The sequence below is a fragment of the Lolium perenne genome, chromosome 6, assembly GCF_019359855.2.
Source record: "Lolium perenne isolate Kyuss_39 chromosome 6, Kyuss_2.0, whole genome shotgun sequence".
NCBI lineage: Eukaryota > Viridiplantae > Streptophyta > Magnoliopsida > Poales > Poaceae > Lolium > Lolium perenne.
Genome location: NC_067249.2, coordinates 228,920,913 through 228,944,179, shown reverse-complemented (window position 1 = coordinate 228,944,179; position 23,267 = coordinate 228,920,913). Strand labels below are relative to the sequence as shown.

Sequence of the window (23,267 nt, the reverse complement as noted above, 5' to 3'; positions counted from 1 at the left end):
GGCCATAAAAAGCTAGGCAAAGACACCGGAATTGTTGCAATGGAAGGCGAGAGAACGGTGTCACCGACTCAGATTTGAAAAGTTCTTGACAATAATTAAGAGGAAGCTTCCAAGGGGTAACGAATTGCCCGCGATGACGTACGAAGCGAAGAAGATTGTCCGCCCTCTAGGATTAGATGTGCAAAAGATACATGCATGCATTAATGACTGCATCCTCTACCGCGATGAGTACGAGAATTTGGATGCATGTCCGGTGTGCACTGCATTGCGGTATAAGATCAGACGAGATGACCCTGGTGATGTTGAGGGCGAGCGCCCCAGAAGAGGGTTCTGCCAAGGTTATGTGGTATGCTCCTATAATACCACGGCTGAAACGCTTGTTCAGAAATAAAGAGCATGCTAGGTTGTTGCGATGGCACAAAGAAGACCGTAAGAAAGATGTGATGTTGAGGCACCCTGCTGATGGCTCCCAATGGAGAAAAATCGATAGAGAGTTCCCAAACTTTGCACAGGATGCAAGGAACTTACGGTTTGGTCTAAGTACAGATGGCATGAATCCTTTTGGAGAGCAGAGCTGCAGCCATAGCACCTGGCTTTGTGACTCTTTGTATATATAACCTTCCTCCTTGGTTGTGCATGAAGCGGAAGTTCATTATGATGCCGGTGCTCATACAAGGCCCGAAGCAACCCGGGAACAACATTGATGTGTACAGAAGCCATTAGTCCAAGAACTTCTACAGCTGTGGTCCCTAGCAGGTGTACGTGTGTGGGACGAGCACAAGCAGGAGGAATTTGACCTAAGAGCGATGCTTTTCGTAACCATCAATGACTGGCCTGCTCTTGGTAACATTTCAGGACAGTCAAACAAGGGATACAATGCATGCACACACTGTTTACATGAGCTCGAAGGTGATTATTTGGAAGAAGGTCGAGGAAGGTCGTGTACAGGGCATCGTCGATTTCTTAGGATTACCCATCCCGTAAGAAAGAAAGGCAAGCATTACAACGGTGAGGCTGATCACCGGAGGAAGCCTCTCATCGTGATGGTGTTGATATATTTGGTATGGTCAAGGATCTAGATGTAATATTTGGAAAGGGTCCTGGCGGACGGTCTGTTCCGAATGACGATGCCGGACACGCGCCCATGTGGAAGAAGAAATCTATATTTTGGGATCTACCCTATTGGGAAGTCTTAGAGGTCCGCTCTTCAATCGATGTGATGCACGTGACGAAGAATCTTTGCGTGAACCTGCTAGGCTTTCTGGGTGTGTACGGGAAGACAAAAGATACACCAGAAGCACGGGAGGACCAGCAACGTTGGAAAGACCCTAAAAAGCTGCATGAGAGAGTTAAAGGACGTCATTTATCCAGCTACGCTCTTACAAAAGCAGAGAAGGAAATATTTTTTGAATGTCTTAGCAGTATCAAGGTCCCGTCTGGCTTCTCCTCCAATATAAAGGGAATAATAAATATGGAGAAGAAAACATTCCAGAACCTGAAGTCTCATGACTGTCACGTGATAATGACACGATTGCTTCTGATTGCATTGAGGGGGCTTCTACCGGAAAATGTTCGACTGCCCATTGTGAAGCTATGTGCATTCCTCAATGCAATTTCTCAGAAGGTAATAAATCCAGAAATTCTACCGAGGTTGCAGAATGATGTGGTCCAATGTCTCGTTAGTTTTGAGCTGGTGTTCCCACCATCCTTCTTCAATATTATGACACATCTCCTCGTTCACCTGGTCGATGAGATTTCCATTCTCGGTCCTGTGTTTCTACACAATATGTTCCCCTTCGAGAGGTTCATGGGAGTCTTGAAGAAATATGTTCATAACCGTGTTAGGCCAGAAGGAAGCATCTCCAAGGGCTATGGAACAGAGGAGGTCATTGAATTCTGTGTTGACTTTATTCCTGACCTTAAGCCGATTGGTGTTCCTGAATCGCGGCATGAAGGGAGACTAAGTGGAAAAGGCACGCTAGGAAGGAAATCAATGATATGTAGGGACGGGATTTCTTTGACTCAAGCACACTACACAGTTCTACAAAGTTTCACCTTGGTGGCTCCGTATATCGGTGACCACAAGAACTTTCTATGCTCCCAGAACCCGGGGCAGTCGAACGATTGGATTAGACGTGAACACATGTCGACTTTCGGCGGTTGGTTGCAAAAACATCTCCTGAATAACAAAGATATTGAAGATCAGTTGTACTTGCTGGCCCAGACACCATCTTCGACTGTAGTGACTTTCCAAGGGTACGAGATAAATGGGAATACATTTTACACGATCGCCCAAGATAAAAAGAGCACCAACCAAAACAGTGGTGTCCGGTTTGATGCAATAATGAATGAAGGCCCAAATGACACATATTATGGTTACATAGAGGATATATGGGAACTTGACTATGGACCTTCTTTTAAGGTCCCTTTGTTTAGGTGCAAATGGGTCAACAAAACAGGAGGCGGGGTTCAGGTAGACAAGTTGTATGGAATGACAACAGTGGATCTCAACAATCTTGGGTATAGAGACGAACCATTCGTCCTAGCCAAGGATGTGGCCCAGGTTTTCTATGTGAAGGATATGTCTACCAAACCAAGAAAAAGGAAACATAAGGAAACAAATACATCAAACGATGAGCCAAAGCGCCACATAGTTCTTTCTGGAAAAAGAAACATCGTGGGAGTGGAGGACAAGACAGACATGTCAGAAGATTATAATCAGTTTGATGAAATTCCACCCTTCAGAGTGAACATTGATCCAAGCATCAAGTTAAATGATGAAGATGCTCCATGGTTACGGCCGAAGAAGATTAATTAAATGATGAAGATGCTCCATCATCAAGTTAATTGAAGAATGTTCATGGCACAAATGAGTATCTCAACATGGCAATCAATTTCCCATTTATTTTTTGTGTAATCATGTAACTGTATGTAAGATATTAAAAGTGGAGATGCGCCACGGGAGATTTCCCAATCCTTTCCCCAACACTGTTAGATGAGATGTAGTCGTTCAGGGGCTTGCAGGAAAAAATTCCAAGGCGCAGTTTCTGAAGATGCCGTAGGGCGTGTGCACCAACGACATCTTCGAGAAACTGCGCCACGGGAGATTTCCCAACCCTTTCCCCAACACTGTTAGATGAGATGTAGTCGTTTAGGGGCTTGCAGGGAAAAATTCCAAGGCGCAGTTTCTGAAGATGCCGTAGGGCATGTGCACCAATGACATCTTCGAGAAACTGCGCCACGGGAGATTTCCCAACCCTTTCCCCAACACTGTTAGATGAGATGTAGTCGTTTAGGGGCTTGCAGGGAAAAATTCCGAGGAGCAGCTTCTGAAGATGTCGTAGGGCGTGTGCACCAACGACATCTTCGAGAAGCTACGCCACGGGAGATTTCCCAACCCTTCCCTTCATCCATGGGAATGAAACTCTGCTTGGCTTGTTGATCTACTTGGCAAGGCATATCGATGCTCCTTTTATAGGCACGGCACCTCTTCTACTTTGTCTTGTTCCTTCGACAGGGCGTCGTGCGCTACATGCTTTATCTCATCGAGCAGTGCGTCCACCCATGCGTTCTTATCCTGCCGACATCTTTAGTCCCGGTTGTACCCACCAGCCGGGACTAAAGGTTACCCACACGTCCTTATCCCACCGACAGTTTTGTTAGATGACACAAAAAAGGATCTTTAGTCCCGGTTGTACCCACCAGCCGGGACTAAAGGTTACCCACACGTCCTTATCCCACCGACAGTTTTTGGCGCCACTGCGTTCCCGCCTATTTTTCTTCCCGCGCTTTCCACTGCTTCCCGCCTCCGTCCTCCCGCCATTTTTTCACTATATATATGTTGGCTTGGCCTCCATTTACATATCACATCTAGACTCATATCTGCAAACCTCATCACCAGGTCACATGGCTTCCATCGTATCTCTAACCCTCCGGGAGGCGGAGGCGCTTTGCGCGTCGAACTACCCCTGCCCGCCGGGCTACCGCGTCCCTACCGGCTGGTTGCTGAGCGTCGGAGGGGTACCGGTCCCTCCTGTCCCTCTAGGTGTGGCGCGCGAGATGGCCATCACGAACCACTACTACTTCGAGCTCACGCCAGAGCAGCGGAGGAATCGCCAGTGGCATCCCGACTACAGCCCGACTTGGGAAAGCTTCTTCATCAATCGGCGTGAGAGGGCGCTCGCCAGGCACGAAGAGGGCGGCCCGCCTCCTTCGAACTTCAACGAGGCCGGCCGTCGGCTGTGGTGGCGCGACCGGACTCTCCAGGGCGTCATGGCCCACCGTGGCCCCCGCCTGCGCTACCCTCAGTCCCAGCCCACGCGTGCTCTCCCGCCGAGGTTTGACTACCGCGACCCCGATGCCAGCGACGATGATGACGGCGACTACGACGACTACAGTGGCGAGTACTATAGGGCTAGGCACGAGAATGACTGAATGACTCGAACAGTCGAATCTGGCCATGTATCTTAATTAATTTTCAGTTGAGCTAGGCACGAGTACTATAGGGCTAGGCACGAGTACTATCTGGCCATGTATCTTAATTAATTTTCAGTTGAGTTCTGTACTTTAATTCCACATGTAATCTGGCGGGAAACTTTTCTCATCATCAGCGTCTGCCACAACGACTTTATTGAAAATACAATAAAATAGATAAACAACTAGTCTAGTCGATCTACTCGTCGTCGGAGGTTGTCTCGGTCCAAATGTCGTCCCACCGAGGGTCGTTGTTGGCCCAAGTTGTATTCGGGTTATCGAGCTCGAACACGGCGACGGCCCGACGGTGGCGCCTGTTGGACCTGCGTTGTGCCCGGAGGTCAGCGAAGAACGCGGCGGTGTTGTCGACGTCGTTGGGGAACTGCGCCCTCCACTGGCGCATCAACTCCTCGTCGTGCTCGGCGATTGCGATCCGGCGCTGCACCTTGCGGTGGCGGCGACGGTCCTCGTCGTCGACGAGGCACGGCGTCGGCGCGAGGAACTCCGCATCCTCTAGCGATTCGACGTCTGGGAAGTTCATGTCGCACCGTGGCCGCCGAAATCGCCATGCGGCCGCGTCGTAAGCGCGCGCCGCCAGCTCCGGGGTGTTGTACGTGCCGAGGGTGAGCCGGAAGCCACCGGCGCGCATCTCGGCGTAGAACCTACCGTTCGGACGCGCTCGGACGCCACGGAAGCCGGACGAGCCGCGACGGCGCGGTGGCATCCCGGCGACGAATGAACGGAGGCGACGGCGACGTGTGGTTCCGCGCGCACGCGGCGCTTTATAGCACAGCGACGCGGCAAGTTTGGCGACAGGTGGCGCGGGGAAGCGGCGGGGCGTGGCACGTGGAAGCGGCGGCGACAGGTGGCGCGGGGAAGCGGCGGGGCGTGGCACGTGGAAGCGGGATCTACACGTCGCACGGCGGTGGCGGCGGGGCGAGGCACGTGGAAGCGGCGGCGACACGTGGCACGGGGAAGGGACACGTGTGGCGGTGGCGGTGGTGGCCAGTACATGGCGGTGGCGGTGGTGGGCAGTACACGGCGGTGGCCCGTACATGGCGGTGACGGTGGTGGCCAGGCGGTGGCGGTGGCGACGGTGGCCAGTACACGGCGGTGGCGACGGTGGCCAGTACACGGCGGTGGCGACGGTGGCCTGTACATGCATGGCGGTGGCGGCGGTGGACACGTGTGGCAGTGCGGTGGCTTTTTTTTCATTTGAAATAAGGCGGGAATGAAACTTTTTTAAAAAAGTGGCCTTTGGACCCGGTTTGTATTACTAAAGGCCATTTTTGCGAAAACGCAGCAAAAATGGCCTTTAGTCCCCGTTTGTATTACAAACCGGGTCCAAAGGGGGGCCTTTGGTCCCGGTTTGTAACACGAACCGGGTCCAAAGGGGGGGGCAGTATAAAAGAAAACACTTCGTCTCCGCGGAGATCAATCCCGCGGAGACGAAGCAGTTGTGCCGCCAGGCTGCCGAAATCGCCGCCGGCCGCCGCTTCGTCATCGCCGCCGCCCTCCCGCGCGCCATCGCCACCGCCGCCGCCGCCACCCGCGCCGTCCGCCGCCCTCCTCTCTCTCCCGCACGCGCGCGCACGCGTTGGCCGCGCGCCCGGCCCTTCGCGGCGCCTCCTCGACCGCCGGCCGCCGCCACCGCTCGCCTCCGCCTCCTCACCGTCGACCTCCGCCACCGCCGCCGCCACCGCGCGCGCAGGTATGGCGCCTCCCTCCTCTCCCTCCTCTCCCTCCTCCGGCCGGCCGACCGGCGGCGCCACGGCCATGCATATAGTTTCAATTTTTTTTGTTTTTATATATGTTAGATTAATTAGTTTAGTTACAAAATAGATGATTTGTAAATTAGTACATAATTTGATTTAAATTAGTTACAAAAATAGTTAGTAAATTAGTTACAAAAATAGTTAGTAAATTAGTTACAAAAATAGTTAGTAAATTAGTTAGAATTGAAATAGTTAGTTTGATTTAAATTAGTACATAGTTTGAATTAGTTTAGTTACAAAAATAGTTAGTAAATTAGTTAGAAATAGTTAGTTTGATTTAAATTAGTGTAGTTATTAGTTACAAAAAATTAACAAAATAGATTCATTTATGTCGGCGCCGCCCCCCGCGTGCGCCGACGACTTAGACCGTGGCGGTGCCGAGTCCGTAGCGGTGCCGCCGCGACATAGACTTAGGGTCGCGAAATAGAGAAAGAGCGAGCAAGGAGGAGCGCCGAGTCCGTGGCGGTGCCGGTACTGCCGACGCCCCCAAAACAGGGTCATTCAATTCCCGCTACCGCTCCCGCTGTCGTTCCCGACCCCCGATCCGGATCGATCGATCCGGGGTCGTGGAACGGGGCGTTAGTACAAAAGTAGTGAAGTTTTTTATTTAGCACAATATCATGTTTTTTATTTATATTAGTACATATATGATTTGTTTTCGTAGCTACGATGCCGCGACAGCCGCCGCGCCGTGGTCTGACTCTTTTAGAGGAGATGGAGCAGATGGGGGAGGTCCGGGACTGGGCTCCACCGGGGTGGCACTGGGAGGTCTTAGCTTCCGGGTCGCGCACCTTGGTGCGGAATCCGGGTCCCGTTGTCGACCCGGATATTCTTTGGTGGAGGTCTTATGGGCCACGGTCGTTTCAGAGGGAGCCGGCCCCGCCGGAGGAGGTAGCTCAGCGCATTGAAGCGGAGGACCAGCACGTTCGCCGTTACATGTACGCGTTAGACAACATGTATAGGACCGGATGGAGCGTTATGCGGGGATCTCATGTTAGCTATGCTCCCGTTGTTGTTCCGTGGCTTTGGGGGTACACCCAGCGCGGCTCAGGACCCGGTCGGCGCCCTCTAGGACCCGGTCTGCGCGGTTGAGTGGTTGTAGTAGTGATTGATATGTATTAGGGTTAAATAAACATGAACCCGATCTATGTATGCATGTAAGCTGCAGATCTGCTTTCGCACTATATTATCGATCCTTAGTTAAGAACTACATATGTAACTCCATTTTCAGTTTTCTGCATTATCCTTAATTTGATCATATGATGGTTCCTATGTATAGCTTGCAGGTCGTTGTAGAAAGCATGGACAGAGATGAAATTCAAGAAAATTTCATGGAGGAACTCATAGCAAACGGTACTCTGGATGATCGCGACGACGACGTTATTCCAGATGATGGCGGTGACGATGTCACCGCAACTTATTTGAATGACTCCGGTGAGGGAGCGGAGAATATTGAGGAAGAAGATCCTAGTGGCGCCGGTGAGGAACAAGATCATCATAATGGCTCCCGAACTGTAGTTATCACCGAGGTATATAAATTAATTAAGCCGCTGTTGATCGACTAGATGCATTAACTAATTAAATTGTACTGACTATGAACTATTTCTTTTTTAGCCCTCCGGATCGAGCACTTCTTCTGTAAAGTCGAGGAAGCGAGGCCCGGCCAAAAAGTTGGATGACGGTGTTAGGCACGACATCACCCACATCGAAAAGGATGGTAAACCGATTGCTCCAGAGAAAGGTGCAAAGGCATTTATAGCTCAATGCGGAGTGCTTGTTAGGGACCACGTCCCGATCACCGTTCGAGAATGGCACAAGCCGAAGGGACTAGTGCTGTCTGCAGAGGAAGAAGCTCAAGGTCTTTATATCGATGATGTAGCCAAAAACAGCATTATGAACAAGCTCATGTCACATTTCAACATAGTACCCGAAGAGGGGGGTGACGCTGAAAAGGCCAAGATGGAACAGGCCCTCCGCGAGTTTGGCAAGAAGAAGATGGCCGAACTATTCAAGAGCCACAAGAAAAGATTGCGCCACCTTATCAAGTTAAAGATGACTCCGGACAATGAGAAGGTAAAAAATCACTGGGACGAATTCGTGAAGTACAGCACGGAGTCAGAAGAATTTAAGAGAAGGTCGGAAATAAATAAGGCAAATGTTGCGTTGAAGCTATATCACCAAATCCTGGGTCCAGGTGGATACAGGGCTAACCGTCCTAAGTGGCAGTAGCTGAGGCGGAACCGACGATAAAGGGATCAGATTAGGGACACACGGTTGGATCGAACGGTGCAAGGAGTGGTTCTACGGGATTGGGGAACGTTGGATCCGAAACAGGGAAGTGCATCTATAAGAAAGCTCATCTGAAGGTTCCCATTGATGCCCTGGAAAGAGCACATAGGGACGTGGAGGCGGGGTTGTTCCAGCCCGAAAGAGAGAACGATGAGCTGACACGCGCCCTTGGGAACAAAGAACACGGCGGACGAACACGAGGCACAGAAGGCTCCGTTCCGTGGAAGTATGTCTTTCCTGCGGAAAGGAAGAGATTTCCTGATAAAAGCCATGAGAGGAGGAAGGCAAGGGAAACAGACCGCCTGGCTAACTTAGAGGAGGGTATGAGCACCATGAAAGCCCAATTAACCATGGTAACCCAAATACTTACATCTCAGATGGCTCGGGGGCAGGCTGTAGATCCTGCATTGCTCAATGCCCTCGCCCCGCTGCAATCTCAACCACACCGGAAAAGCAGCGTGGCTTCCTCTCAGCAGGTGGATAATGATGATGATGATGACCAGGTGGTCGAGCCTCCTCGCTACCCCCCGTGGATGATCTCACTGAGAGCCGTCCTTGTGAGCTGCATGTTAAGGTTTTCAACCTATCCTTCAAGGCGGCGGTCGGCATCCTCTTACCTACAAGGTCTTACCATTGCCGTCCGGTCCAAGACGACTTTGCTGTTGTGATGGTGGATGAAGTGTTGAGAGAGTATGAGGGGTTGGTGCTTGAGCACCCTGCAGGTGAAGATGGGGAAATCAAAGAACTGGGAGAAGCCCGTAGAACCACCGTGCAATGGCGGAAGGAGAACATTGTGTTTCCAGGTGAGAAGCCAACAAGCAGGCCACCTCCGCCTCCTCCGCCACCTGTGCAGTCTCCTCCGCGTGATGATTCTCCTCTGCGCGATGATGATTCCCCTATCCATGACCAGTCTCCTCCGCGTGAAAATACTCCGCCGCCTCCTCCTCCTTGTCAGGAGACTCCGCCGCCTCCACCTAAGCAAAAGAGGAAGCGGTCCGCGGCACCTCCTACAGCTCCGAAGAGATCATCAACTCCAATGAGGGCACAGACTCCAGAGTTGTTACTGATGTCTACGCCCCCCTCCTTTTCCTGTAGACAGTGTTGGGCCTCCAAGAGCAGAGGTTTGTAGAACAGCAGCAAGTTTTCCCTTAAGTGGATCACCCAAGGTTTATCGAACTCAGGGAGGAAGAGGTCAAAGATATCCCTCTCATGCAACCCTGCAACCACAAAGCAAGAAGTCTCTTGTGTCCCCAACACACCAAATAGGTGTACTAGTTCGGCAAAGAGATAGTGAAATACAGGTGGTATGAATAAGTAGCAACGGCACCAGAAAAGTGCTTTGCCCAGGACAGTAAACAAGCAGTAGTAACGCAGCAGTAGTAACACAGCAGTAGTAACACAGTAAAACATTAAACAAGCAACGATAGCAGTATTTAGGAACAAGGCCTAGGGATTACACTTTCACTAGTGGACACTCTCAACATTGATCACATAACAGAATAGATAAATGCATACTCTACACTCTTGTTGGATGATGAACACATTGCGTAGGATTACACGAATCCTCAATGTCGGAGTTAACAAGCTCCACAATTCAATGTTCATATTTAAATAACCTTAGAGTGCATGAAAGATCAATATGACTAAACCAAGTACTAACATAGTATGCACACTGTCACCTTCACACTATGTAGGAGGAATAGATCATATCAATACTATCATAGCAATAGTTAACTTCATAATCTACAAGAGATCATAATCATAGCATAAACCAAGTACTAACACGGATGCACACACTGTCACCATTACACCGTGTAGGAGGAATAAAACTACTTTAATAACATTGCTAGAGTAGCACATAGATAAATTGTGATACAAACACATTGCAATCATAAAGAGATATAAATAAGCACTTCACTATGCCATTCATAACAGTGAATAAGTATTCTGTGAAATATAGCCTAAGAGACCCACACGGTGCACACACTGTCACCTTTACACACGTGGGACAAGGAGTCTCCGGAGATCACATGAGTAAAATTCACTTGACTAGCATAATGACATCTAGATTACAAGCATCATCATATGAATCTCAATCATGTAAGGCAGCTCATGAGATTATTGTATTGAAGTACATAGGAGAGAGATGAACCACATAGCTACCGGTACAGCCCCGAGCCTCGATGGAGAACTACTCCCTCCTCATGGGAGCAGCAGCGGTGATGAAGATGGCGGTGGAGATGGCAGCGGTGTCGATGGAGAAGCCTTCCGGGGGCACTTCCCCGTTCCGGCGGCGTGCCGGAACAGAGACTCCTGTCCCCCAGATCTTGGCTTCGCGATGGCGGCGGCTCTGGAAGGTTTCTGTGGGTTTCGTCGAACGTGATAGGGTTTTCGCGACGGAGGCTTTAAATAGGCGGAAGGGCAGCCTCGGAGGGGGCCTGGGGCCACCACACCATAGGGCGGCGCGGCCCCCCCTCTGGCCGCGCCAGGGTGTAGTGTGGGGCCCCCAGGGCTTCCCTCTGGCGGCTCTCGGGTGTTCTGGATGCTTCCGGGAATTCTAAGACTTTCGGTGTTGATTTCGTCCGATTCCGAAAATATTTCCTTACTAGGATTTCTGAAACCAAAAACAGCAGAAAACAGCAACTGGCCTTTCGGCATCTTGTCAATAGGTTAGTTCCGGAAAACGCATAAAAATGATATAAAGTGTGAACAAAACATGTTGGTATTGTCATAAAACAAGCATGGAACATCAGAAATTATAGATACGTTGGAGACGTATCAGCATCCCCAAGCTTAGTTCCTACTCGTCCTCGAGTAGGTAAACGATAAAAGATAATTTCTGAGGTGACATGCTACCAACATAATCTTAATCATACTATTGTAAAGCATATGAGAGAATGCAGTGATTCGAAACAATGTAAATGCAATGAGTAAACAATTGAATCATATAGCAAAGACTTTTCATGAATAGTACTTCAAGACAAGCATCAATAAGTCTTGCATAAGAGTTAACTCATAAAGCAATAATTCATAGTAAAAGCATTGAAGCAACACAAAGGAAGATTAAGTTTCAGCGGTTGCTTCCAACTTGTAACATGTATATCTCATGGATATTGTCATTATAGAGTAATATAACAAGTACAATATGCAAGTATGTAGGAATCAATGCACAGTTCACACAAGTGTTTGCTTCTTGAGGTGGAGAGAAATAGGTGAACTGACTCAACATAAAAGTAAAAGAATGGTCCTCCATAGAGGAAAAGCATCGATTGCTATATTTGTGCTAGAGCTTTTATTTTGAAAACATGAAACAATTTTGTCAACGGTAGTAATAACGCATATGTATCATGTAAATTATATCTTACAAGTTGCAAGCCTCATGCATAGTATACTAATAGTGCCCGCACCTTGTCCTAATTAGCTTGGACTACCGGATCATCACAATGCACATGTTTTAACCAAGTGTCACAAAGGGGTACCTCTATGCCGCCTGTACAAAGGTCTAAGGAGAAAGCTCGCATTGGATTTCTCGCTATTGATTATTCTCAACTTAGACATCCATACCGGGACAACATAGACAACAGATAATGGACTCCTCTTTTATGCATAAGCATGTAACAACAATTAATAATTCTCATATGAGATTGAGGATATATGTCCAAAACTGAAACTTCCACCATGGATCATGGCTTTAGTTAGCGGCCCAATGTTCTTCTCTAACAATATGCATGCTTAACCATAAGGTGGTAGATCTCTCTTACTTCAGACAAGACGAACATGCATAGCAACTCACATGAAATTCAACAAAGAGTAGTTGATGGCGTCCCCAGTGAACATGGTTATCGCACAACGAGCAACTTAATAAGAGATAAAGTGCATAAGTACATATTCAATACCACAATAGTTTTTAAGCTATTTGTCCCATGAGCTATATATTGTAAAGGTGGAGAATGGAAATTTAAAGGTAGAACTCAAGCAATTTACTTTGGAATGGCGGAGAAATACCATGTAGTAGGTAGGTATGGTGGACACAAATGGCATAGTGGTTGGCTCAAGGATTTTGGATGCATGAGAAGTAATCCTTCTCGATACAAGGTTTAGGCTAGCAAGGCTATTTGAAACAAACACAAGGATGAACCGGTGCAGCAAAACTCACATAAAAGACATATTGTAAATATTATAAGACTCTACACCGTCTTCCTTGTTGTTCAAACTCAATACTAGAAATTATCTAGACCTTAGAAAGACCAAATATGCAAACCAAATTTTAGCATGCTCTATGTATTTCTTCATTAATGGGTGCAAAGTATATGATGCAAGAGCTTAAACATGAGCACAACAATTGCCAAGTATCACATTACCCAAGACATTTATAGCAATTACTACATGTATCATTTTCCAATTCCAACCATATAACAATTTATCGAAGAAGAAACTTCGCCATGAATACTATGAGTAGAGCCTAAGGACATACTTGTCCATATGCTACAGCGGAGCGTGTCTCTCTCCCACACAAGCATGATGTAATCCAATTTTATTCAAACACAAACAAAAATAAAAGCATACAGACGCTCCAAGTAAAGCACATAAGATGTGACGGAATAAAAATATAGTTTCAGGGGAGGAACCTGATAATGTTGTCGATGAAGAAGGGGATGCCTTGGGCATCCCCAAGCTTAGACGCTTGAGTCTTCTTGATATATGCAGGGGTGAACCACCGGGGCATCCTCAAGCTTAGAGCTTTCACTCTTCTTGATCATAGTATATCATCCTCCTCTCTTGACCCTTGAAAACTTCCTTCACACCAAACTTCTCATAAACTTCATTAGAGGGGTTGGTACATAATCAAAAACTCACATGTTCAGAGGTGACACAATCATTCTTAACACTTCTGGACATTGCTCAAAGCTACTGGAAGGTAATGGAACAAAGAAATCCACCCAACACAGCGAAAGAAGCAATGCGAAATAAAAGGCAGAATCTGTCAAAACAGAACAGTCCGAAAAGATGAATTTTTAATAAATACTTCCGTTGCTCAGATCAGAAAACTCAAAACTAATGAAAGTTGCGTACATATCTGAGGAACACGCACGTAAATTGGAATATTTTTCTGATTTTTCTACAGAGAAAACAGCCCAGATTCGTGACAGATAGAAATCTGTTTCTGCGCAGAAATCCAAATCTAGTATCAACCTTCGATTAGAGGCTTCACTTGGCACAACAAAACACTAAACTAAGATAAGGAGAGGTTGCTACAGTAGTAAACAACTTCCAAGACACAAATATAAAACAAAGTGCTGTAGCAAAATAACACATGGGTTATCTCCCAAGAAGTTCTTTCTTTATAGCCATTAAGATGGGCTCAGCAGTTTTAATGATGCACTCGCAAAAAATTGTATTTGAAGCAAAAGAGAGCATCAAGAGGCAAATTCAAAACACACTTAAGTCTAACGTGCTTCCTATGAAAAGGAATCTTGTAAATAAACAAGTTCATGAAGAGCAAAGTAACAAGCATAGGAAGATAAAACAAGTATAGCTTCAAAAATTTCAGCACATAGAGAGGTGTTTTAGTTACATGAAAATTTCTACAACCATATTTTCCTCTCTCATAATAACTTTCAGTAGCATCATGAGCAAACTCAACAATATAACTATCACATAAAGCATTCTTATCATGAGTCTCATGCATAAAATTATTATACTCCACATAAGCACAATCAATTTTATTAGTAGTTGTAGTGGGAGCAAATTCAACAAAGTAGCTATCATCAAATATAGGAGGCATATTGTAATCATAATCAAATTCACTCTCCATAGTAGGTGGAACCAAAAGACCACTATCATTATAATCATCATAAATAGGAGGTAAAGTATCATCAAAGAAAATTTTCTCCTCAATGCTTGGGGGACTAAAAAGATCATGAAAACCAGCTTCCCCAAGCTTAGAACTTTCTATATCATTATCAACAATGGTGTTCAAAGCGTTCATACTAATATTACTACCAGCATGCAAATAAGATTCCATAGGTTTTTTAATTTTCGCATCAAACAATCCATGTTTTAAATCAGGAAATAGCATAAGAAGCTCATTTTTGTCCATTATGCCAAACTAGTGTAAACAAGAAACAAAAAGATGCAATTGCAGGATCTAAAGGAAATAGCTTTGAGTACTTACAATGCGCCGGAAAATAGCTTGGTAGCCGAGATCCGGAGTGTGAGTACCTTTTACCTTTCCTCCCCGGCAGCGGCGCCAGAAAATAGCTTGATGTCTACGCCCCCCTCCTTTTCCTGTAGACAGTGTTGGGCCTCCAAGAGCAGAGGTTTGTAGAACAGCAGCAAGTTTTCCCTTAAGTGGATCACCCAAGGTTTATCGAACTCAGGGAGGAAGAGGTCAAAGATATCCCTCTCATGCAACCCTGCAACCACAAAGCAAGAAGTCTCTTGTGTCCCCAACACACCAAATAGGTGTACTAGTTCGGCGAAGAGATAGTGAAATACAGGTGGTATGAATAAGTAGCAACGGCACCAGAAAAGTGCTTTGCCCAGGACAGTAAACAAGCAGTAGTAACGCAGCAGTAGTAACACAGCAGTAGTAACACAGTAAAACATTAAACAAGCAGCGATAGCAGTATTTAGGAACAAGGCCTAGGGATTACACTTTCACTAGTGGACACTCTCAACATTGATCACATAACAGAATAGATAAATGCATACTCTACACTCTTGTTGGATGATGAACACATTGCGTAGGATTACACGAATCGTCAATGCCGGAGTTAACAAGCTCCACAATTCAATGTTCATATTTAAATAACCTTAGAGTGCATGAAAGATCAATATGACTAAACCAAGTACTAACATAGTATGCACACTGTCACCTTCACACTATGTAGGAGGAATAGATCATATCAATACTATCATAGCAATAGTTAACTTCATAATCTACAAGAGATCATAATCATAGCATAAACCAAGTACTAACACGGATGCACACACTGTCACCATTACACCGTGTAGGAGGAATAAAACTACTTTAATAACATTGCTAGAGTAGCACATAGATAAATTGTGATACAAACACATTGCAATCATAAAGAGATATAAATAAGCACTTCACTATGCCATTCATAACAGTGAATAAGTATTCTGTGAAATATAGCCTAAGAGACCCACACGGTGCACACACTGTCACCTTTACACACGTGGTACAAGGAGTCTCCGGAGATCACATGAGTAAAATTCACTTGACTAGCATAATGACATCTAGATTACAAGCATCATCATATGAATCTCAATCATGTAAGGCAGCTCATGAGATTATTGTATTGAAGTACATAGGAGAGAGATGAACCACATAGCTACCAGTACAGCCCCGAGCCTCGATGGAGAACTACTCCCTCCTCATGGGAGCAGCAGCGGTGATGAAGATGGCGGTGGAGATGGCAGCGGTGTCGATGGAGAAGCCTTCCGGGGGCACTTCCCCGTTCCGGCGGCGTGCCGGAACAGAGACTCTGTCCCCGATCTTGGCTTCGCGATGGCGGCGGCTCTGGAAGGTTTCTGTGGGTTTCGTCGAACGTGATAGGGTTTTCGCGACGGAGGCTTTAAATAGGCGGAAGGGCAGCCTCGGAGGGGGCCTGGGGCCACCACACCATAGGGCGGCGCGGCCCCCCCTCTGGCCGCGCCAGGGTGTAGTGTGGGGCCCCCAGGGCTTCCCTCTGGCGGCTCTCGGGTGTTCTGGATGCTTCCGGGAATTCTAAGACTTTCGGTGTTGATTTCGTCCGATTCCGAAAATATTTCCTTACTAGGATTTCTGAAACCAAAAACAGCAGAAAAACAGCAACTGGCCTTTCAGCATCTTGTCAATAGGTTAGTTCCGGAAAACGCATAAAAATGATATAAAGTGTGAACAAAACATGTTGGTATTGTCATAAAACAAGCATGGAACATCAGAAATTATAGATACGTTGGAGACGTATCAGTTACCACATGAGCAGACTAAAGAGCAAAAGGCGTTTCTTGCGCCGAAGAAGATGTTTATTCCACCGCAGACAGTGAAGCACTTTGCCGAGACGAGAATGAAGAGACCTGAGCTGAGAGCTGATTATGACCGCTCTCTTGGACAGTCCTCTAGAGCGAGCAAAGAAGCAAAAAGTCGCCCAGCTTGGACAGCAGGACATTCAGGCCGTACCCCACTTCATCGTGGAGCCCTATCATGATCCAGAGACGGCATCGATGATCGAACGGGCGGCTAGAGCTCAGGGAGCATCAGTTGAGTATGAAGATTACTATCCAACGGCTCAAGTGGTAAACAAGTATAGATACGGATCTGATCTCGTCAAACCTGGCGAGCTCGCGCGTCTAGGGACTCAGATGCGAAGGTTGCATGACTGGTACCTGAAAGCCTGTCGAAGAGGTGATGCCTACCTCACGGTGTATCTTAGAGATGAGCATTACTTCCGGGGGAAAGACGAGATAAACCTTGAGTTAGAAGAAGCTGTTTGAGTTATTCAATCAAGACGCCTCGACAAAGCTGTCATCGGTTACTACTGCTGTAAGTGATTTATTTGTGTAATTAAGTTTGTAGCTCATTCATTTGCACTAACAATTATCCTCATTATATTCTTTGTGTACGCTATACATTTAATTATGCAGAATGAAGAAGCTGGAATACAAAAGAGGCAAGCTCCTACCGCTGGGGTTCATAGACCCAAACACAGTTCATGAAGTTATGGTTCGAGACTTCGCCAAGGACACAGAGGACAACATCGTAATGTTTTTAGAGAAGCAAGCAGACAAAGAGGATATATTCTTTCCCTACAACTTCAAGTGAGTGTTATATATAACATACATTATGCTTGTGCACCTTCCACTTTATTCTCGTAATCATTGAGCTATGCTTGTGCAGTTTCCACTTTATTCTCCTAATCATTGATCTTCACCTTGGAGTCGTAAAAGTCATGGACTCGAAACGTAAAGAATATGCGGAATGGGCGGACATGGCTGCCATCCTCCAGAGGTAGTTTAAATCAATTTCGTATTGGCATCTTCATCTGCTCTAATTCGAAGATATCATCAACTAATCAATTACTCATTTACTCATTATTTTTTGCCGGGCAGGGCTTGGAAACGGTTCATCAATACTGTTCCAGGTAAATGGAAACCGGAGCTTACATTTGAAGATTACCCTGTAAGTAGTACTATATATATAACTATGTCCGTGAAACTTTATATATGATATTTACTTTCAATACGATGCTTGATTATTAGTTTGATCGAACTATTTTTTCGTAAAGTGTATGAGGCAGGAACAAGGGAATAACTTATGTGGATACTACGTCTGCACCTTCATGCGTGACATGGCCTGTCCCAAGGGTGGGGATGCCCGTATACACCACACTCGTGTACGATAACAAAATTTCACAATTAATCTTAATTAGTACCATCTATTGTATTGAGTTCCATTCATATATTGATCTCCTTTTTTAAATATAGATGACATGCCTGCGGGACACTCTCATAACAGCGGATCAAATAAAAGCAATTCAAGAGGAAATCGCGGGATTCTTTATTACCGAGGTCCTTACCCCAGGTGGAGAGCACTATCGGAAGATCGTGACGGCGGAGGATATTCGTCGAGGAGATGTTGTATTGTAAATATGCATGCATTACGTGTACTGTGTTGACTATGTCGTGTACTGTTGACGATGTCTATATATATTCATGACGATTTTTTGTGGTTTCTTGAATGATATATATGCATTGCTGAAACTCTGCCGCGGCAGAGAAACGGGAAACTCTGCCGCGGCAGAGAAACGCCCTGTTTCTCTGCCGCGGCAGAGAAACGCTGGTACAGCCTAAATCTGTGCCGCGGCAGAGAAATAGCAATTCTCTGCCGCGGCAGAGAAACCTAGGCCCGGTTCATACCACGAACCGGGACCAAAGGCCTTCCACCGCGAGCTCCCTGGCCGCACCACGTGTCGAGGCCTTTAGGCTCGGTTAATCTTTGAACCGGGACTAAAGGGTACCCCCTTTAGTCCCGCCTAATTGGTCCCGGTTCGGCAACCGGGACTGAAGGCCCAAATGGACCGGGCCTATTGCCCCTTTTTCTAATAGTGGCCATCGTATCACTCATAAATAAAAAAATCACTAAACGCCATCTCTCATACTCTCTCACTCATCCGCTCGTCTCTCAAAAACCGGCGATCCCCGCGACGCAGGTGATGGCCAGGGGACAGCGACGGAGTCCCGGCGAATACCCGCGACGGATGGGACGACGAGGGGAGGGGAAGGCGCTGGCCAGCCTGTCCCGGCGATCCTTGTGACGGAGGGGAGGGGAAAGCGCCGGCCGGCCTGTCCCAGCGATCCCCGCGACGGACCAGCCTGTCCCGGAGATCCCCGCGACAGAGGGAGGCTCGGTCGGGGCGGCGGATGGGAGGGGACGGCGGGAAGCGCTCAGTCGGGGCGGCAGTGGCGATGTTTGTCGAGGCCGGAGAGGGGAGGAGCGGCGGCTGCAACGTCTAGCAACTCTGAGAGATGAAACGCAAGATACCACACTGCCACTGTCAAAGATGAAGCCCCATTATCAGTCATTGTCTGAGTCACACGATGATTCCCTGTGGGTGTGAATCACCGCCGGCCTCCTCTAGGTGCTGCAACAATATGAATCATCACTGTGTTGAATTAGAGGTTCTGCGGAAATCCGGGTGACCTTTCTGGTCCTGAATGGATCAACTTAGATGCTGAATGGATCAACTTAGATGCTTATATGAATTAGGAGCTTTCTAGAACAAACACAGCTAAATAATTCTTACAGATGAGTTTCTGACCAATAGTCACAGCTTTCTAGGAGTTAAGAGCCTTGTGGAGTCATGATGTTTGAAGTAAGAACACCCAATGGTCAGAGTAGAAGGTTAGAGCAATACAGAGTAGCATAATAACTGGAGCATGTGGGAAACAATAGTAGGTCAGCACAAAATTGGGTTACTCCATTATGTAACATGTATCTTTGTTCGGTTGTGTATGGTACAATCAGCAACAATCACCGAAACTGAATTGACAGGAGCAATTCACAGTCCGGATGTGTAACAGATACTTCAAGTTAGCAACTGGCAGGAGCAATTCACAGTACCTCTCTTCCACCACAAAGGCCAATTGTCCACATGTTTTTTTGTTGTCCACATTACTAAGGCCATAATACAAGAAAATACTTTTTCACGGAATACAAACTGCGGGTGACAGATGCAGTGATGCTAGAAGTAAACTGTGGCCGAGCGCCTTCTAGACGGCAGCGGAGGTTTCTACGATGTTGTCCTTGCGTCCGTGCTGGGAGTCGCACACGTCCACCACCATAGAGGATTAAGGGTGCTGGGACGATGTTGTCCTGGCACCAGCTTGCTCTTATCTGGCGCCGACTGTCTTGTAGAAGCCAGTGTTCCTTGCCAGCTGCGGCGAGCTGAAGAGGTCCGGGACCTCTGTTGTGGTTCTAACCCTCTTGGCGGCGGGTGCCTGGTCGTGGTGGAACATGTCGATGTCGGAGAACCACTCCTGCTCCTTGAACCCAAGAGGGGACATAGGTCCCTGCTGCAACAGCAAACGCAAAACAGAGGGAAGACCGTGAGATCTCTACACTAGTTGATTAAGTACCAAGAGTTTATCAGGCATTGTAATCAAAACTTCAGCAAAACACTGAGTATATAAGCATTGAAAGCTTCATATGCACCATGAAAAGAAAAGCACCTAGAAATTTAAAAGGATTATCCAGCATATGCACCAGCCAAGCAATAGAAGAAAGCAGACCGACATAATTGACCGCTGAGAAAAGGTACAAGGGTTGCATTACTAACAGTGGCATGTAAAACGTACCCTCTAGTGTACAATCGCTCCTACGATAAAAAAATATGGCAATATCCTTCATGTATTCATAGAACACTGCAAAGAATCTAACTACCACAAACGGTAAATCCGACCTTCAAACATAAAACTATATGCTAGAGCTAGCTGCTAGTTGTGACCAAACCAATACAAGTACTGCAATGAATGAGGTATAATAAAATTAGTTGGAGAAGAATTGACCAACTAAACAAAATGTGAGGTGAAGAGAGCAGGTAATCTGATCATGACACCATAAAGCTCCATGCGATGAAAATTGAATGAAAAGACTGAAAGTTTAGCTCTTAAAATATTCAGCAAGGCCAACGCGGTGGTGAAAACGAAAAACGAAATCGACAAATGTGTGACAAGAATAACCAAGAGCTGCAATTGATCAGCCCAAGAATCGAAAGGGAGTTAAGTTACTAAAATTTACTAGCAGCAACAAGAGCATCATGTACGTGAAAAGCTGGGCATCCTCTCCTAAGCAGCTAAACCGAAGCACACATTCAGCCAATACTACAAGGCTGTCATTCAGATCGTATCATGGTGTCCAAAGTAACTTTATACAGCACCAAAACAATTATTCTTTTCTGTTTGCTACCAGAACACTAGCCAAAGCAATTAATCACTAAACCAACATCAGGTTACTAAAATAGTACTATTGATTGACTCCTGCCTAGAACTTAAACTAGGTTTGATCTAAAACAGCCAAATACTCTGCTGCTACCGCGTGACGGTTAGTGCTTTCGGAAACACACCTAAACTGAAATTGACCAAAAGTCATGGAACAAAATCAATTAACAGATGGCTTCTAGTACCTGCTCAAGAGAATCCCGTTGTTTAGTCTGGCGGCTCTGATCCCGCCGTTGAGCAGAGCGCGGCGTTCTAGCGGACGGGATCTCGGGTTAGGCGGCGGCCGGGATCTCACTGGTGAGGAGGGGGTGGCGCTCGTCAGGTAGGAGAAGAAGGCCACATCGATCCCCGGGGAGACAAGGACGGGCTGGATGATGGCGGCAGCGGCCAATCAGGTAGGAGAAGGTCACGATGAGATGCGATGGAGGAGAGGGGGCGGCCACGGCGGCTGACGGCGCGATTGAGGAGAGGGCGGCGGCCATGGCGGGCGCTCGTGAGAAGAAGGACGATTTGATGAGCTTTTTGTTCTTTTTTTCTGATTATGATCTGATGAGTTGACCTTTAAAACGCCCGTTTAGAATTGTTGAAGTATTATAGAAGTTACACATCGATTTAATCAACGGCTACGAAAAATACATTAGACGGAACCCAGATTCAATTAGACGGAACCAAAGTTCCGTGCCAATCACCGTAAAAGAGCTCCTATTTTAAATAAAACTTAGTCACCTATTTTCTTAAGAGAGTGAGTACTTAAGAACATTTTTGTATCTGGAACGGCAGGAGTTCTGTTTGCATTCATTCAAGCAGGAGCGGAGCCACACCCTGGGCAACCAGGGCCATGGCTCGGGGCGCAGCGATTTGCCCGGCCTATTATGTATGGATATTTTTGGTTTCAGCCCGGGATGTAGAAGCCTTTCTCTGCCCCATGATGTCGAACTGGCCGATAGAACATAGACGATGAGTAAACCACGCACAACATCGACCGGCTCAAACCCTTTCCCACCCTCGCTGAGGCTGGAACGCGTGCGTCGCCACGCCATTACCGTAGGCTCGCCTAACGGCCAGAACCCGTCCCAGCCGTCGTGCCCTCCACTCCTGCTCCCGCTGCTTGGTTCGGATTTCCTTTGTTTACTAGCCACCTCCGTCCTTATGAGGTCATGTGCGTCTGCTTTTTGTTGGATTTGCAGGTCTCAACCAACTTAGCGTCAGGTTGATTACATTTTCTGCAGCTTTGCTTCTCCTAATCACAGGTTCTACTCGTCTGGTACTCCCTCCGAGCTAGGTAGTTTCTGATACAATTGAATCTTAGTGTTTTCGATTGAATGGATTTGTAGACTGTCTAGAATTGAACCACTTCATTAATTTCAAAATTTGGTATTATATATTATCCACTAATCTCAGAAGCCAACCAAATATCATCCGAAAAAAAGCAGCCGATCTGCTATCAGAGCGAGCACTACTACTTGGTCGCCATCGAGCAGGAGCCGGCCTGAAAGCAACATCCAGTTTCGTACTGTATCAGCTGGGTACGCCGACATCCAACATCGGCGAGGACGCGAAGAGCACGTCTCACGATCCATCTCCCTTGTTACCAGCAATTAGGCGAGCCGACCTGACGGCTGGCGTCGACCTGAGTTCAGCCGCGCGCGCGTGCTAGAAAACGACGGTCCAGATGGATCGGGCCTTATCCTGTACTAGGCGTCGCTTTCACACCTGCCCCGGCCGCGACGGTGGGAACTCGGATCATCCTTCTTCTTCCACAAGTGGCCAACTTCAACCACGCCTTCATTTTGTCAGCGCGCGTTCACTTCGACAGAGAAGCTCGGCTGGGTAACAGGTTCCAACCAGTGACGTTTCTATTTTCTATTTTGCACCGTCACCTCATGGTCGTAATAATTTACTCCAACAAGTGGTCAAGGTCAAATACGCATGTGTCAGCGTTCACTTCGACAGGCAGCGCGCGCGCGCGAGGTCGCAACTTGCCACCGCTTCTCCTTGGCTGTACAGTAAGCTACTTCTCTTCTTCTTTTGCAGGAAAAGGTAATGATATTAAAGTCCTCTTCTTACAGATAGATCCAGTTAAAAGGAAAAATATACATCCAAGTCCTCTGGATCCCGATGTCGATGGTGGCGCGCCGCCGCCACTGCACCCCTTGATGGCTTGGATCAGGTACAACCCCTCCGCGGGTGGGAAGTCGCTGGTCGCCAACTCCTGAGATCTTACAC

The 23,267-nt window shown here is 47.1% G+C and overlaps 2 long non-coding RNA genes across 2 annotated transcripts; one reads left to right on the top strand and one right to left on the bottom strand.

Moving 5' to 3' along the window:
- The first annotated feature begins 17,652 nt into the window (after positions 1 to 17,652).
- LOC139832152 (uncharacterized) lies at positions 17,653 to 18,256 on the top strand. The gene is made up of 3 exons (XR_011746816.1): positions 17,653 to 17,724; positions 17,831 to 17,938; positions 18,030 to 18,256. It is a non-coding gene; the product is annotated as an uncharacterized lncRNA (long non-coding RNA).
- A 1,387-nt stretch (positions 18,257 to 19,643) lies between these two features.
- LOC127305924 (uncharacterized) lies at positions 19,644 to 21,850 on the bottom strand. The gene is made up of 2 exons (XR_007854235.2): positions 21,227 to 21,850; positions 19,644 to 20,117 (listed from the first exon to the last, which is right to left on the bottom strand). It is a non-coding gene; the product is annotated as an uncharacterized lncRNA (long non-coding RNA).
- Between the last annotated feature and the right edge of the window lie 1,417 nt (positions 21,851 to 23,267).